The following is a 17,195-nucleotide window of genomic DNA, read 5'->3' as shown; positions in this document are numbered from 1 at the left end:
TACGTGGCGCGAGCGCCAAATTGTTCTTATTAAATGTATTCAAATTTCTTAACCCGTTACAGTGAATTACTGGCATTTAAAAAATTGATAAACTTATCTTTTATCATTAGACTTGAGAGTTACCTTTTATTTTCTAAATTGTAAGTTTAAAAATATAGCAAGGTGTAGGTGTAGGCATCGTCAAAATTACACAATAATATCATGTAACACATACAATAGGTTACGTGTCCTGATGTATAAATAAAACACAAATTTGGTGTTCTGGAATAAAAGTGTTATATATTTACGGTATATACAGTATATTATGACAAAAACGCTAAACAATATTTACATAGAAAATTCAAATTTAAGAAATAGATTATGATGTAATATGTAAAAAAACTATAAACATTCAAAACAATATATACAAAAATAAAATTTCTGCAAATAAATCCATACAATAATAAAATTCATGTTGGAATAAAACAATTAAACTACGTAAAGAACAAGTGAAAGATAAAATATGTACATATGAAAATAAATAAAAAGCCAAATCACCGGAACTATGTATACAATAATGAGACAGATTCACATAAGGTACCTAGTTGACATTAAACAAATCAACAAAATGAAATCACCTTTAAAATTCAAATCACCTTCAAAAAATCCTTACTTTGAAGCAAGACGTCAAATACTTTGAAAATGTTTGTTCATTTCCTATATCGCTTACTTGCCTCCATGACAAAGTCTTTCCTCGATACTAAACCCTGCATATACAGCATCTTAGTGTTTTCCAGCCTTCGCTGGCCCTCTCTAAATTTACCACCTGTTGCCCTAGGAGTTTCACCTATTGAATTGATTTTAATGTACACATAAGTCTGTGTTTCAATAAGGGCTCTTAGGAAAACATTTATGTCAGGATGGGGGTGGTAGAAGTGTTTCCTTCCTTACGAAACATTTTACGTATTTAAATTATCTTTCTATCTCTTACGATAGAAAATGTTGTATTTCTACTGCAACTTTTAAACGGTATGATGAAATTAGGCTTGAAGGTGTAGGGAGTAATGAAGTATTGAAGCTTATTGAGAAAAGGCCCGTTTGTTTGCTTACGCAGTATTTTTATCGAATTTGGAAAATTGATTTATTTCATCTTATAATATTAATATAGGCCGACAAATACACTTTAATACCTCCTCCGTTGCAGCACACTTTAAATATAATGTTGCAGTACTCATTAAATATAATGTCATTTAAATAGGGAATACACAATTTTTTTCTGTACAAGAGCTTAATTGTATAAAACGTTGTTTTACAATTAATAGTTACGAAAAAATCAAAATACAACTAAACATTTGTGCCGGGGTGGTGGTATTTAGAAATGAACCGAAAATACCATGAAACCTTGGTTTACAGAAATTAGTTGGAAATACCGGGCGTATGACGTTCCAACGCGATCGGAATTTGCGCCCAAGTATGAGATAAGTAGGAAATTTTGTTCAAATGTCTTTACCAGATGGTTTTTAGAAATGAGTTGGAAATACCATGAATATGTGGTTTTCATAACTGAGTTGGAAATACTGCGCGCACTACGTTCCAATGTCTTAGGAATTTGCTTCCAAGTATGAGATATTTTGCGATGACTAGAATACACAGAATTGAGTTCGGGCCCGTCCAAAATTGTTTAATATGAAATGCAAAAAAAGCCAAGAAACCTGCAGATAAAATTATACTTTTAGCGAATTTCCCATATAAGGAATAAGCTGTAAGGCAACGGCCACAGACATTTTTCACGCAAGATTGCAGCGTAAAAAAGCGAGAAATATGAGCAGCATAAAAATGTAATCAGGTATGCCACACGCAGTGTTTTTCACGCAGATGCGGCGCGTCTGCAAAATCACCCGCCACGGGCCCGCAGAAGAATGGATTCGGGTGCATTTTTGAAGCTTGTTTTCACGCTCTGTCCCTGGCCACACGGGCGGGAGCAACACGCAGCTTTGATCAAGTCGTCCTAGCAAGTTAAAATATGGATAAATGTATCTAATTTTTCCAGGATAGCGTAAAATATTTTTGGGTCTAGCCAATTACACAGTAGGCCTACACGTTTTATCTTAAACATAGTTCGGCCTAACTGGACCACTTAATAATTTGTTACTAAAGGAAAGGCATTTATTTGGGCTAACAAATTTAAAGATACATTTATGCAGTAGAATATTCAAAGATCTTATGAAAATTTTACCATAAAAATATAAAAAAATTTACTGCGTAAAAAAAGCACGTGTGGCATATAACAGCGGGAGTTCAAGCAGCGTGAAAATAGGCTACATTTTACCGCGTGAAAAAACATAATTTTGTCTTCATTGATTAATTTATATACTATATGATGTGTTGTACTTATTTTCATTAATATTTTCTCAATTTTGCAATTGTTTCATATATTGGATTATTCAATTTTGGAATCACTGTATTTAAAATATTTGATTTGTTATTTTTGTTAAATATTTTAATTATTTTATAATTGAATTAAAATCAAACTTAGAAAACAATTCGAAACATAAAGAAGAAAATAAATTCATGTGCGTCCCATACAACAACAATTTTAACAAAGCAATCAGGAAAACATTCAAACATACCCCAGTAAAATTAAGCTACAGAACAAAAAATAACATTTTTAAAATCATACACAATAAAACCAACAATCCTATAACAAACAATACAGCAAACATATACAATGCATCTGGTATCTACAAAATTAAATGTTCTGACTGTGACAACTACTACATTGGACAAACCTATCGAAATTTTAAAGGTAGATTCAACGAACATATACAGGCATATAAATCGAAGAACAAAACATCAATGAAATCAAATTTTGCAGATCATTTACTAAAATCCAAACATAAGTTTACTATGATCGAAGAAAACTTAACAATATTAGAAATTGAAAAAGACAGAGACAAAAGACTTGGAACATTTTATATGCATCATCATACTGCATTTACTTTGTATTTATATACTATATATATTTTAGACCCTAAAAACAAAAATATTTGCAATTTATTTCCAAACCATTTTGTAGAGCTTAAAAAAAGAAATAATTTAGTATATTGGAGTGCTGTTGTATGCCTAACGGCCACGGTGAAAAAAAAAAAAATGTGATTTAAATTCTATGTTATTCTTATGTAGAAAATAAAAACGGTTGTAGTTTACTTGTTTATGGATATAGGTTGATAAAATTTGGCAAACTTATATCATCCTATTGAAGTATGGTCAAAAAACACATTTTACCTTCCCCATAGCTGCGAACCTAATCACTCGTTAAATCTAATGTTATTTAAATTTGGAATAACTATGTCATATTTAAGGAAATATTTTAGTAAAAATGTAATCAGAAAAGTTGAAATTCGCTTAGCCTTCAGGTTTGCTGCTGTGGGGGTAATTTGTAATATCATGGAAATTGGACATATGTAGGCCTATGTTTATTTTTTAACGTCTCATGCAAGTTAATCACCACGAGCAATGCTCGGTTCCCTGGTACTATATATATATATATATATATATATATGTGGTAGATACTTATACAACAATCTGAATCTGAACGTATCGGTTTTTTTGCACATAAAAATGAAAAAGTATATCGGTCCTGGGTCTAGGCTTTGCCGTGCCACCTACGGTAATAGCTACTTCCGTATAGGGAAAGTCGCTAAAACAGTCAATGTGAAGTGCAAGTTTAAGTTAACCCAACACATGTTAAACATACCTACCACATAGTTGTGTAAAATGCTGTATTACATTTAATTTCTTTGGAACAGCTGTCTGAAATAGTGAAATATTAATTTGACAGTTTTTCTTGTTAACATTGAAATGTCAAAGCAAATGTAAACTTGTAAAGCAAATGTAAATTGCATTCAAGTCCAAGGTAACTGTTGGTCCGCGTATAAGGTTAGCAAATGTAAATTGTGAGTGTTCTCATTGCAGCCATAGAGATCAATTAATATTTACTTTTAAAATCCTCACCAACATTTAAAGCCAAAGGGGCAAAGCCCATGGTCAGTATTGAAGTGTAATAGTCTTATTACAATCTTTCGTATGGTAGCTATATTTTTGTAAAATTTAAGTACAGAAAGTGTCATAGTTTTGCGCCTATTAGATGTTTAATTTATGCTATTTGTATAACACATACATGTGGGAATGTTTTTTGCTAGAGTTCACAGTGTTACCACTAAAGTCAAGAAAATGCAATAAGGTCTAAAAATTATCTTTTGAAAATGGTTATGAAGCGATCTGTTTGGTATAGATTGTGTATACATTCTGCTTGTTTTTGCGTTCTATCTTTTTTAATTTTTGATAACTTGGCATTTTTACTTACTCCACCCTAGGTCCATAATAGGCTGGGTTTTAAGTCTACTTTCTAGTGTAAAGTAATAAAATAATTTAGCAAACAACGACGCTCTATTTTACGTAAGAAATTTAATCATTACAATTGTTCAGTACTTATTTAATATTTAAAACAAATCCGTTCATTATATTTTTAAAATTCTTTGCTTTCCAGGCGTTAGTATAAATATTAATTACTGGATGTTTAATTATTAACATAGGCTATCTAATTTATTTAGATTCCATTCTTCTGCACGATGCCTTCAATTAAAACCGTTATAGTATTTTTATCCACTATATTGTTTTTTGTAATATTTTACAGTCCACTTATTAGTTAACCCACGTCAACAAAGGTTAGGTCTTTGTAATAAATAATAAAACAACTTACCAAGTGTGAAGCATTTTGCTTGACATCCTCCCCGTCTTCTCTTCTCGCAAAACCACTTGGAAACACCACACTTTAACACACTTTGTCTAACGAAACGATAGCCGTCAACCATCAACGCCGCACACCCTCTCTCCGTTTCAACTATCTTCACATCCATCGAAAGAAAATTAACTAACACTCGTACTAGTGACTCTCTGAAGGATAGCGCAAAACTGTTGATAAATCCCGAATTTGCAAAATATATACCCTTACACGAGTCGAGCCAATAGGGGGGCATTCCACTGAAATTCCACATGACCACCCCTCCGCAAGGCATGGAGGTTGGTACAGTAGTTGTAGTTCTGCAGCATACCGTCTTGGACAAATAAAAATATTCTTTACTATCACGGTTTTACATTATGTAATTAGAAATTTTTTGCCACTAGACGCAACTTGTCAACCATCAAGCATGTATTAGAAGTGATGGTATATTTAAAAGCTTCGAACATATCATATGAAATAAAGTATTATATACGTGGTGAATGAACAAATCTTATTGCTTGGTGGTAAACAATTAGTAATTAAAGTATTCTATTACTTTATATTCAAAATAACTCAATTTTGTTGTGCAAAATGTGTTCCTAGATGTTTTTGGTACAGGTTCATGTCATTAAGTACACCTTACTTTGCTTGTTCATTAGTAAATATCGTATACAGTATATTTAATAGGCAAGCTTGTTTCTTGAAAACCTGTTTCCTCCGCTCGTGTGCATCGCAGGGAAAATGCTGTTAGAAATAGATTTTCCTGTAGATGTACAGAATCATTTTATAAACTAAAATAGGCTCAAAAATAAGCTCAAGAAATGAATTAAAATTTTAAAACTATCATGTGCCTCATATGTTGCCATACTGGTGACGAAATATAAACAAAAAATCAAAACTAATGGAAGAAATTACAATCACATGTTTCATTTACAGCGTAGGGTAAAAATAGAGATGTTTGCACACTACATATTTTCGGTCATGTTCTTTTACCACTGAGCAACCTATAGTTACTATTAAACCATACAATTTAAATGCAGTACTAAAAGAAAAGTACATGTATTCACTTTGAGACGAAATAAATACTAAAAAGTAAATACTCTATCAGACGCAATTCCAATACTTAAATTAACATAAAAAATAACTCCACAAATCAAACGCTTATTTTGTTTCAATCATGTCATTATTTTTAAAGAGATATTAGGTTGTTAACGTAAAAGGTTGGGACAGAAATGGGAATTATAAGTCTCCCGTTTCTCCCCGTCTACCTGGGGAATCCATCGTGGCAGTTTCAGTGTTTCTACCCCTCTCGAAAACACCCTTATAATCCTTGCTAATTGCCGTGGCAGTTTCGGTGTGGACTACGATCATAAAACGTCGTGGCAGTTTCGACGCTCCCGAAATAGTGACGTGATCATGAATGTATGCATGAAAAGTTATACTTCTTACTTAGACGAGTGTCATTGATTCGTCATGCTCAGACAACTGTGCAAAACACATGTAGGTTTTAAGTGATAAATTCAATACCTAAATTGGAAGTATTGTCATGGGAATTCGGTGTCTATTTCCCTACAGTCAAAATTCAGGCAATTTTAAGTTCTTATTGGACCATACGGGCCCCCATTTCAATGGTTTTGCAAGCGTGTTAATAATTTTCGCTTTGCCAAGTGATATAGAGTGATGGCACGATTTTGACAGTTTCAAACGACCTATAAAAGACCTCTTATCAGCTGTTTTTGCACGTTTTCGTTATCGTTTTAGGTTTGCTCGCGGCCTTGTTGCATTGTTTTCGGTAACAATTAACATATTTTATGTTATTTCGGTTATTTCTACTGTGTTTTGCATGTAAAACTGTATTTTATAGTTTGCCACCAAAATATGATATGTTCTTTTGTCTACTGTTGTATTGTATTGTGAGAGGGGCGGACGGTCTTAGCACATTAACTGAATCTTATTGTGCATTGTCGATCTTAGACACTAGGCCTAAGTATCTAGTCATAGACAAAAAGAATTAAATATAGACCGTCAGCTGTGCTGAGGTAACCATAGGTTCTGGCGCACACCGCTGGGAGCGTCATGTAGTTACGGCATACGCGCTACCATAGATAAAACATACCCCCAAGTAGATTTGAGATTATGCAAACTGTGGAGAAAAAGATGCATGTAACTATCCACACAATTCCTTATAATCTATTCTAAGTTTAATGATAGAACGATGTACAATTAACAAAAGGTATTTATTAAAACAAAATTAACATATAACAACATTTAAAAAAATCTATAATGAAAGGGACTGACACTGAAATGTGGGCCTACAATCGAATGAGGTTACTGTAATTTTAAAATTTACAGGGGTGTCGTGCGGCCTTGAATGCAATAATTAAATAAATACAATTATGTCCAAATAATAAAAGTGTAACTTAGAATATTTCAACAAAGAAATCAAATTTTGATGTCTAGAAGGTAGTCCAAAATGTGCACAGAATTTACTAAAGTGAGTTTAAAACCCCGTTAGTTGACAAAATCGATCCAGTAGAACTGTAGATTTAGTTATACAAAGTTTTCCAACAATTACTCTAATTCGGTATTTTCTCACTACTATAATTATTTGAACGAGCTCGCAAACTAGCATGATCGGACTATGGGAACGGGGGTTTATGGGGAGTTTTATTGGGTAAAAATTTGTTTTTCTTACAGTCACCTGACAAAGTTGGCTTCCTTGCACTGATTATAGTACAGAAAGCTGATAACTACTGCATTAACTTACTTTGTCGCACGGTTTATACTTTGGCGCACACCAATATTCCAACCAAACAACACAAAACAGCTCGGTTTTATTATGCACGTAATCCGAGTACACTTGGAAATAAGTTGGCAACACATTAAGACACATTAAGATTTAACCGCAGGGGGCTCACGCTTGCGTGGGTTCGTGGACTGGGCGACCACGCGGACCCTAGCTCTCCCAGAGGGGAGGTAACTGCCCGGTGTCAGACCCGGCACTTCAGGTAAACCACAGTTATGGACGACTGGTAAGCGCCAGCCCCTTAGGGGGAGCCTCCAGTGACATTCCCTCCATTCAGGGTGGGGGGGGTGTTTAGCTCTCAGTGACGCCGTTAATTCCGCCTCTCCTCAACTACCTGTAACTGTGGTTGTGGCTGAGTCCTACCTGTTGTGTTCGACTGACATTTTGTGAGGCATATCCTCGACTTTGGAAGTAGCCTCGTCCTGGGAGGTGAAATACCTAGCCCCCAGAGGGGAGGTAAATGCTCCGTGTTGGTATCGGCATTTTCAAGTTGGCCACAGACATGGTCGACTGGGCATCGGGTCCCAGTGACATTCCTTTATCCAGGATGGAGGGGTGTTTAGCTCTAGGAGAGATGGAAGTACATCATAATCTCTAACCTACCTGTGTCTGTGGTACTTTGGGCTTCGGCCTGCTTGTGGTGTGCGACCAGCATTCAGTGGGCAAATCCTCGACTTTGGAAGTAACCTTTCCTGGAGGTGAAAACGGGCAAGTACCCGCAGCTCACGGGGACACTCAAGGGCAACGTAACTTTCCGCAGTGTGAGGGCAACGGTTTGTAGGTACTTATGCAAACCTATCCCTGTCTCTGAGCACGGACGGTATGGTTATCTTGAGTGTGGGGGGTTCTTCCCGGAACCTCAATTGAGTCAAGGGTGTCGCCACCTCTGGTGGATAGGTTCATCCGGGTGGGTCCCACTTCTATACCTGCCTCCTTTTGGGAAACCCTGATGGCCTGGCAGTGATGTTGGGTCTGACGGGCAAACGAAGTAGATCGGGTGCTGGGTCCGAGCCCGCCAGGGGTATCTGGGGATCTATCGCTCTGGATATCTCTGGTTCCCAGCAATGGGTCAGGCCTCGATCGGGCAGCGGTGTAAATGGGAGATTGGGGTTCCCCCCGTCAGCGTGCTGATGGTCCCCTTCCTCCTGGCTATTGATGGCGGGTTCTGCCTGTCAGGGATGAGATAGGTCCCGAGTGTTGCTTGCACTAAATGCGTCGGGGCGCTCTACTATGGACCTCTAGGTTCCGACCTAGTGGAACCCAGGTGGAGTGACGCTTAAACAAGCAGCCGGAATCCCTGGTTAGGATTGAGGGGCAACCCTCTTTCCGAAGGGTCTGCTTCGGCAGCCGGCGAGCCTGATGACCTTAAGTCATCCGCCCATGATGTGCTAAAGGTTGATGCGTAAGCTTCGGCCTACATCATGGGGCCCGGGTATGTCCTGAAGGATAGGTACCGGGTAAGCAGTCAGGGGGCTTCGGCTCTCATGACAACAAATCTAAATCTAAAAATCTAAAAATCTAAAAATCTAAACACATTAAGATACTATTAATATGATCAGCTGATTGACTATTGATACTACGATTTAACCTGGCATTTCGTGTTTATATTTTATTTTCGTTCAACGCTTGGTTTGAACATAACCTAAAGCTAAAGTGTAGTATTTGAAAGAATAACTTAATTATAAGTGGGCTGAACATGTTTGAGAATAATGAACTCAGTGATTGTGAATATAGGTGTACACCAGAAGAAATATTAAGAAACACCTAAAGATACTACGACTACAATCAGCTGGAGCAGTATTTACCATTCCGTTCAACGCTTGGGTTTAATCATTGACTATATATACCAAGTCAATGGTTTGATCTAACCGAAAAACGCGTTTAGAGTGTTTGAAAGACTAATTATTTATATGATTTATAGTGACTGTAGGAAAAATATAATGTGTAACACGAGCGCATTTGTTGCTCTCGAGAAACATTTATCTCGTGTGCAGCAAAGTGCCACTTTGCTCACTAGTTAAGTTACACAACTAACTACTTCCTATTTTTCAATCTAAAAACATAAAATTCCACAATTTCTTTCCAGACCATTTTGTAGAACTTAAAAAAAGAATTAATTTTGTATATTGAAGCGTTGTTGTATTATGGAGGTAATTAAGAACTTCAAATTTTAAATGTAACATGTTATTCTTATGGAGTTGTAAACAGTTGTAGCTTGCTTGTTTATGGATATATTATGATCAAATTTCCTTTTTGTTTATTTCATACTAAGGTATCAAAACTTTAATAAAAAACGCACATTCCCTGCAGCATCAAACCTAGGTACTCATTATAATTAATGTTATTAAAATAGGAAATAAATCTGACAATTTTCAGGGAATATCTTAGTAGAACTCTAGCCAGGTAAATGGAAATTCGCTTAGTCTGCAGGTTTGATGCGGCGGGGGTATTTGGTATTGTGAGAGAATAGACATGTTGTATTGTGTTTCTTTCCCACTATTACGGTATGTGAAAAAAACTTTATATTCCCTACCTACAACTATTTGCTCATAAATATACATTGAGAGTAATCTTGTGTGAAATTTACCTATTTTATTTTTTAACACTTAGGAATGCAATACTACACAATATTTAGAATCAATTAAAAATTTTACCTAAATTTAAACATAAATAGTTCTGAAGTCTTTTGGGGCCATCATCCTCCTGGCCATTTAGGGAAAAGAAAAATGAATATTAGAATTAAACAATCCTACACTTGCATCAGCCAAGGCCCAGCTGATAAAAGTTGGAGTGGCTCCCAACAGATAAGAATAACTCAAAAGATAAGCTCTCAATAATGTTCCACAGTAGATACCAACTCATCAAGTGCTCCACACTATGCGTGATATATTTGATATTTTGTGTTAAATTCTAGCTAAAATGGCAGGTGCAAGTGGTACAATTGAAATTTGTAAATCCTTTTTAACCACAGTCGAAAAATGTTTCGAGTGTCCAGTGTGTTTAGAAACTGCAAAAGTTCCTTTTACAATGTGCTCTAGAGGTCATATTGTATGTTTGTCATGTACTACCAAGATAAGTAAATGTCCTACATGTGAAGGACCGTTCACACAGGAAAATCCAATTTGTGTAAAAAATATACTGGAAGCTCTGCCTCGCCGGTGTGTCTACAGTGAAGATGGATGTAAGGAAATTGTGAAATCAGGTAATGATCATGAGGAGTTCTGTGGCTACAGACCGATTATTTGTAGAGGGTCGGGCTGTTCTATTAAAATGCCAGTTGTGAAGCTGTTGGATCATTACAAGGAACATCATTATCATGGAAATAACAGTATCGTTACAGAGATATCTGTACGTGGATTCAACTTTGATCATTTACGTCCGTTCACTCCAGTATGGCTGTTTAACAGTTTCTTTTGGATTCTATTAGTTTCATGTAAGGAGAAAGATACTTACATTTACAAGATATTCTTTCTGGCAACACCAATTGGTAAGCTCGACCACGACTACTATGCTTGTGTTACAATACAAAATGGGGATTTTCTTGTAGTTAGCACGCTGAAAGCTATCACTGAGTCATCTTTTGATAAGCGATGTACATACGACGGCATTAAGGAATTGGAAACACGATTTTCACATGAAATTGAAAGATTTTGTATGAAAATTCCACATAGGCAAATAGAAAATTGGGAATCCATAACAAAGAAGAATGCAGAAAAGAAACTGTTTTTCTTCAAAACGGCACAAGAGTGAAGGCATGAGATAGATTTTAGTGTATTTCAGGTCAGCCTTATCATTAAACAAATCTGGGTAAATGTTTGAAACAATCAATCAACACATTTCTAAGCAGAGTAAAGAGGAGATTTAAACTAATACTGATAATTAAATATAATTGTAAAATTAGACAAGATTTAATTACTTAACTTCGGGTTTTGAACCATGGGTCATGGTGATGAATCATTACACAAGTATAAAGGACAATTTAAGATTTAATTTTTCTTTTAAAATGTTTTGCTTGTATTTGTAAACTTAATCCACACTAACATGGATATACCTATTCGTATTTAAAAATACATATGAAATATTGCTGTATGGGTATCATAAAATATACATCACATCATAATTTAAATGTTGTTTGTTGTTACTTTCCTGATAATCCATTGGAACAAGTGTAAAATAGACATCAGCAAAGCACATACCTAGTTGTCGATGAGCTTATTAGGAAAAATGTAAGCGATTGTCTATTTGCCTAAAAAATGGATATTCTGTGCATATCACATTTACTTTTAAAGGCTCTTAGAATGAAAAAAGAACACAGACCTTTGGTTGCAGGACCTACAACTAATTGTTTTAGCTATCAATTTTAAATTGTACTAGCCGTCATAACTGTGCTTCGCAACGGGAAGAGAACGCCAAAGAGAACATTTATTATGTTCCCTAGATCTGCTGTATGTAGATAGACTTTTATTAATTCACTATCCATCTATGTAAAAGAATATGTTGGATTTTTGTGTGCAGCAAATTGACCCCAAAATACATAATTTATTTTTATGGGCATATTTTGCACAACAGTTACAATTTATTGCTAACAACAGCTAATTTGCAACCAAAAGGTGAGTGAGCGTAGCGAACGAACTTCAACCTGGAGGCGAGTTAGCGTAGCAAACGAGCTAACCTGAAGGCAAGTGAGCACAGCAAACGAGCTCCAACCTAAAGGTGAGTGAGCGTAGCGAACGAACTTCAACCATAACCTATAAGATCCAAAGATTTGAAATCAAATTAAAGTTTAAGAAGATAAATATAGAAACAGCAGAGACAAAGATGGAACGCTAGATAGAGTCTCTTATTGAAAACAAAACAGATACTCTATGCTTTTTCACTTGTACTTGTTTAACCTCATAAGTTGGGTGCACGTCATGGGTTTTACTCTTTCTCGTTGTTTATAAAATGATTATTGAAAACTACAAACTTTCAAGTGCATTTTGTTCAGCAAGAAGTAAAACTATTTCATTGGTAACAATATTATAAGTTCAGTTTTCAGTTGATTCAGTTCTCTTGCAGTTTCTAATTTCAGGAATGATTACGTAAGAATAAAATTAAGTGATTTAACAATAATATTGTTTACTCGCAATAGTATTGCATTATTACATCCTGAATGCCTAATGTAACAGAGAGCAAATAAAAATGGTTAAATTTTATCAATTAACTGCTCTACATAGTTTCCCTAAAGTTTTAAACGTACAAACTACGAATATATATTTTGCTACATTATTAACATAAAACTTGCATGAGACAAGTTTTAGTCTACAATATTATCAATCAATTATTCATTACCTATCACCCAATTAGAATAACATGTATCTACTCCGTGTATTATATAAATACCCTTCTGTAACACAAAGGGAAGCAGGCAAATACGTATAATGACACAGAAAAGCTATTTGCCTCAAACAAATGTAGCCTTGATGGAAACAGAACTGCGGGAAATGGGAGAATTTCTCTTGAGAGATGGTAAATTAATTGCTGAAATGTTGGTCGCCCTGCAATCAACCAGCTGGACGAGCTACTTAATTGCCTAGGAGTTGGTAGCACTGTATACTGCAGTTTCGCTGAAGTTTCAACTTTTTTATATGATTGGTAATGGTTTCGGAGCAAATTTGGTTGAGTTTGAAAATAATTCAGAAAATACAAGTTACTGTGTTACAAATAGTGAACAATAGCTGCAGTTATGGAAATATGATAGTAAAATAGTTTTCATTGGTGATAAATATTGAATATATTTGTAATAGTATGCGGGGTCAAATTTTAATACAATGTCCAAAAAACAATTATCTTAAGGCGTGAAGTAAACTATCTAGACGATTACAAATTCCCAAAAATTATATAAAAAACTTACAACAAATACAATATTCAGATGTATTGAAGGCGTGTTTCACTACTGTCTGCTCTTCTCTATGAAATTTTCCCAAATTCTGTATTAATTTCACATTATAAAACATTAAAAATAGGCAAAAATGCATTGTTAACCCTAACCCTATATCTACATTGTGTGATTACTAGAAAGTTCTTAAGATCTATTACGTTATTTATTTTTTTATAAGTTTTTTATTTTAGTTCAAATCTATCTATACTATTATAAAGAAGAGGTGGTGTCTGTGTGTGTGTTTGTATGAGGTAATCTCAAAAACTACTGAACCGACTGGGCTCAAATCGCACACAAATGAAGCTACAGCTCCGAGGATACATATAGAACTATTCCCGTTTCCATATTATCCTAGGGCTCTGCCCCGTGGGCTTTCAAAAATTTGAAGTGAGAGATTTAAAAGTAAATATTGATTGATGGTATCCATGGTAACAAAGAACAAACCTACAAAGTTTAAAAATGTAAACAAGCAGAACTGTCAAATGAATTTTGATTTCATAATTCCACACAGCTGGTTCAAACATATTAAATACTGCACGAATATTAGAACAGTGAGGGTAAGGATTATAAATTTAAAATAATGATGTCACTAGCCCGAATGTAAACATTATTTAACATTACTTAAATGGAGCTCAGGAGCTGTCAAACCATATGTTAATGTTATTTGAATTTCTTTAGTATATGATTCTTTCAGTTACTTCATTTGTTTATGTTTATGATCTATTATAGGCCTACTGATTCTGTTCTAATATTTGTGAAATGCTGTAATAATATTTTACAGGGAAATATTCGTTGTAAAAAAAATCGTTCATGGATATAGGAAATAATTAAGATTCTATAATCATTGCCGTATTAACCTAGGCTCTTATCCTGAGTTTTACAAGGTTTGTTTTTTCATTTATTTTTGTGTAAACAGTAATAACCCCCCTGCCGCAGCAAATCTATAGACTGAGCGAGTTTCCATTTGCCTGATTATAATTTCACTAAAATATGTTATAAAATTACCCTTATTTTCCATATTTATTTCTATTTTCCTATTTTTCGGTTTGGAACTATTATAAAGCTTTTCGTTTACAGTGCAAACCATGAAATACATTCTTTTATTATACCTTAAAATCAATCCTTGGTTTTGTATCGTAGGTAGCATAAATAAGTAATCACAGTATGAGTTAACAAAAACGTACTATTATCAAGTTAAGTAGTACAGTTAAATTTTGTTTCTAAATTTGGCATTTGTAAAACCATTTGGCATGTTTCTAAGAACCAACATTGTCTCTTTTGCATGCTGACCCCGTTGCAAGGCACGGGTATAGCTGCTAGTCTTTTATAAGATTCACTATTTTGAAGCGGCAACAGTTGGAAAGATACACGATCTCTAACATAATTAATAATCGTGAAAATACTTTTAATACTTTTTAATGAACTGGCGACCATACAAAGTAGGTATTTTAAGCCAAGTATGAATGGAGATGAGTGTAGGATGAGTGGCGCGATCTTAAATAGGGACTAAGGCCGACATATTCCTTAGACACAGCTGTTAATTAATAGTCCATACATCTAATGGCAAAGGGACCTATAGTTTATAGTGGAATCCGAACCACATTTTTGCCTTGGTATATACGAATTGGTTTAATTATCAGGATAGCACTGCGGATGTAGTACTAACTCGTGCGGACGTTAATCCACACCAGGGAGTATAGCATCCACATTACATGCATATAAATATCCACAATATTCAATTAATGGATAAAATCGTAACATGTGCAATGTAAAAATCATACTCACACGAAAGTAGTCCTATTAGGAACTATTCACAAACAAATTTCAAATTCACATACAAAGTCGAAGATCGAAAATTTGAAACGAAAAAGAAGAGCTGCATCAAATAAAGTTGGACTGGGTTTGTTAATATCAGAAAACAAGGGGAGTTGGCCATTAGATATCTACAGCCTGATCGTTAAATTTGCCGTTGAGCCGACCATTGCGATAATAGTAGTGGATACATAGGGCTGCTGAGGAGTGACGTCACAAGAGCCATGTGGTGCTTAATTGACGGTTAAGCATCTGGTGGTAATGGTGCGTGACCTAGCACGTGGTGTGGTGGGTTACGGTATGGTGACGTCATGCTGACGTGTCAGACCTAGGGTGGATCGATATTTTCAAGGTTATTGTTGTGGTTTAAAAAAAAATCAGCATATCGGTAAAGGGATAAGTACCGATATGCTGATTTTTAATTCTTTATTGAAAAATCAAAATTTACATAAAAGGAATATAATTGTTTTGAAAACTTAAACCTAATACAGATCTAAGCTAAACTAAACATTTGGATCATAGAGTTAGGTCTACTACAGTAACAACAGTTGTCAAATTGTCATCCACACATGTCGCAAGCGAAACAGTGTTTGCATTGGTAAGAAGAGTAAATTACGATTTTTTTGTCCATGCATATTATACACTCAAAGTTTGCTTCTTTTATTGGAAACATAGTAGGAATTTTGTTAAATTTGATAAATTAGCTATATATGTGATATAAAACTGTGCGAGATAACTATTTGTACATGTTACCTTTGCAATGTTTGCGATATAATTTGTTGTTAATGAGATGTTGTCTTTAGCTAGTTCCACTACAGACTGATGAGAGACCGATCTTACACATTCTTTTTATGCTGTTTATGATTGCTATCTGGCATACAGCAAACAGTCGCAATTAAAATATTTCCACTTTTGTCTTTGCATTTTATAAGATCGTTAAGTGAAAAGTTTGTTATTATGTACATATTACGAAAAGTGTTTGGATTTTGGTTTGCAATGTTTCGTACAGAAAACTGATTAAAAACCATTATTTTATTATGTCGCCATTATAAACATAAATTCAGATCTAAACTAAAATATCACTTTAATCCAGCAAGGTGTATCAGCTATTTAACTGGTATGGAAAAGTAATGTACACAGTGTTTCTACTTCTTCGTGAACAGTTGGCGGTACATGCGGGCAGATCATTGTTCCACTAATTACAACCATGTGCCACATTTGCAACATAGGCCTAGTACCTTATATTTCTAAGACTGGTTTATTCATTCAAATCGTTATGCTTTTGAATGATTTTTAAAATAACAAACATTTGGTATATTGCACATTGATTAATATTAGACGTACAAACGATCAAGCTATATAAAAACAAATTTCCCGCTCTTTACCCTATAATTTACTATTTATTTAAAGCAAATGTTAACTCTCATTAAATACTCTTGGTTGTATTGTAATCCAAAGTATTTCTGTTTATCGTTTGTCCTTTTGTAAAACTGTTTGAATGTTTTTTTATTGCTAGTTGTAGTACAGAAAACTATTCAATTTAACTAATTTCACCGTTAGGTACGGTTTCTTTCACCGTCATCTAGTCTTTCTAATATATCTATCACTTCATTGCTAAACATGGATCTTTTTACACTGTATGATATTATATAAGCATCGGTTCATGACCTAGCACGTGACCTAGGACATGGTGTAGTGGGTTACGTCATGGTGACGTGTCAGAGCTAGGATAGATCGATATTTTCAAGGTCGTTGTTTGGGTTTAAAAAAAAATCAGCATATCGGTAGTGGGATGAATACCGATATGCTGGTTTTTTTAAATTCTTTATTGAAAATTTAAAATACACACAATATAAGGAATATAGTTGTTTTGAAAACTTAAACCTAATACAGAT

This window comes from Macrosteles quadrilineatus, unplaced genomic scaffold, assembly GCF_028750875.1.
Source record: "Macrosteles quadrilineatus isolate MER2022 unplaced genomic scaffold, UCM_ALF_1.0 Scaffold_4__1_contigs__length_99947679, whole genome shotgun sequence".
Classification (NCBI taxonomy): domain Eukaryota; kingdom Metazoa; phylum Arthropoda; class Insecta; order Hemiptera; family Cicadellidae; genus Macrosteles; species Macrosteles quadrilineatus.
The sequence above is the reverse complement of the archived record's forward strand: the minus strand, read 5'-3'. Positions refer to the sequence as shown.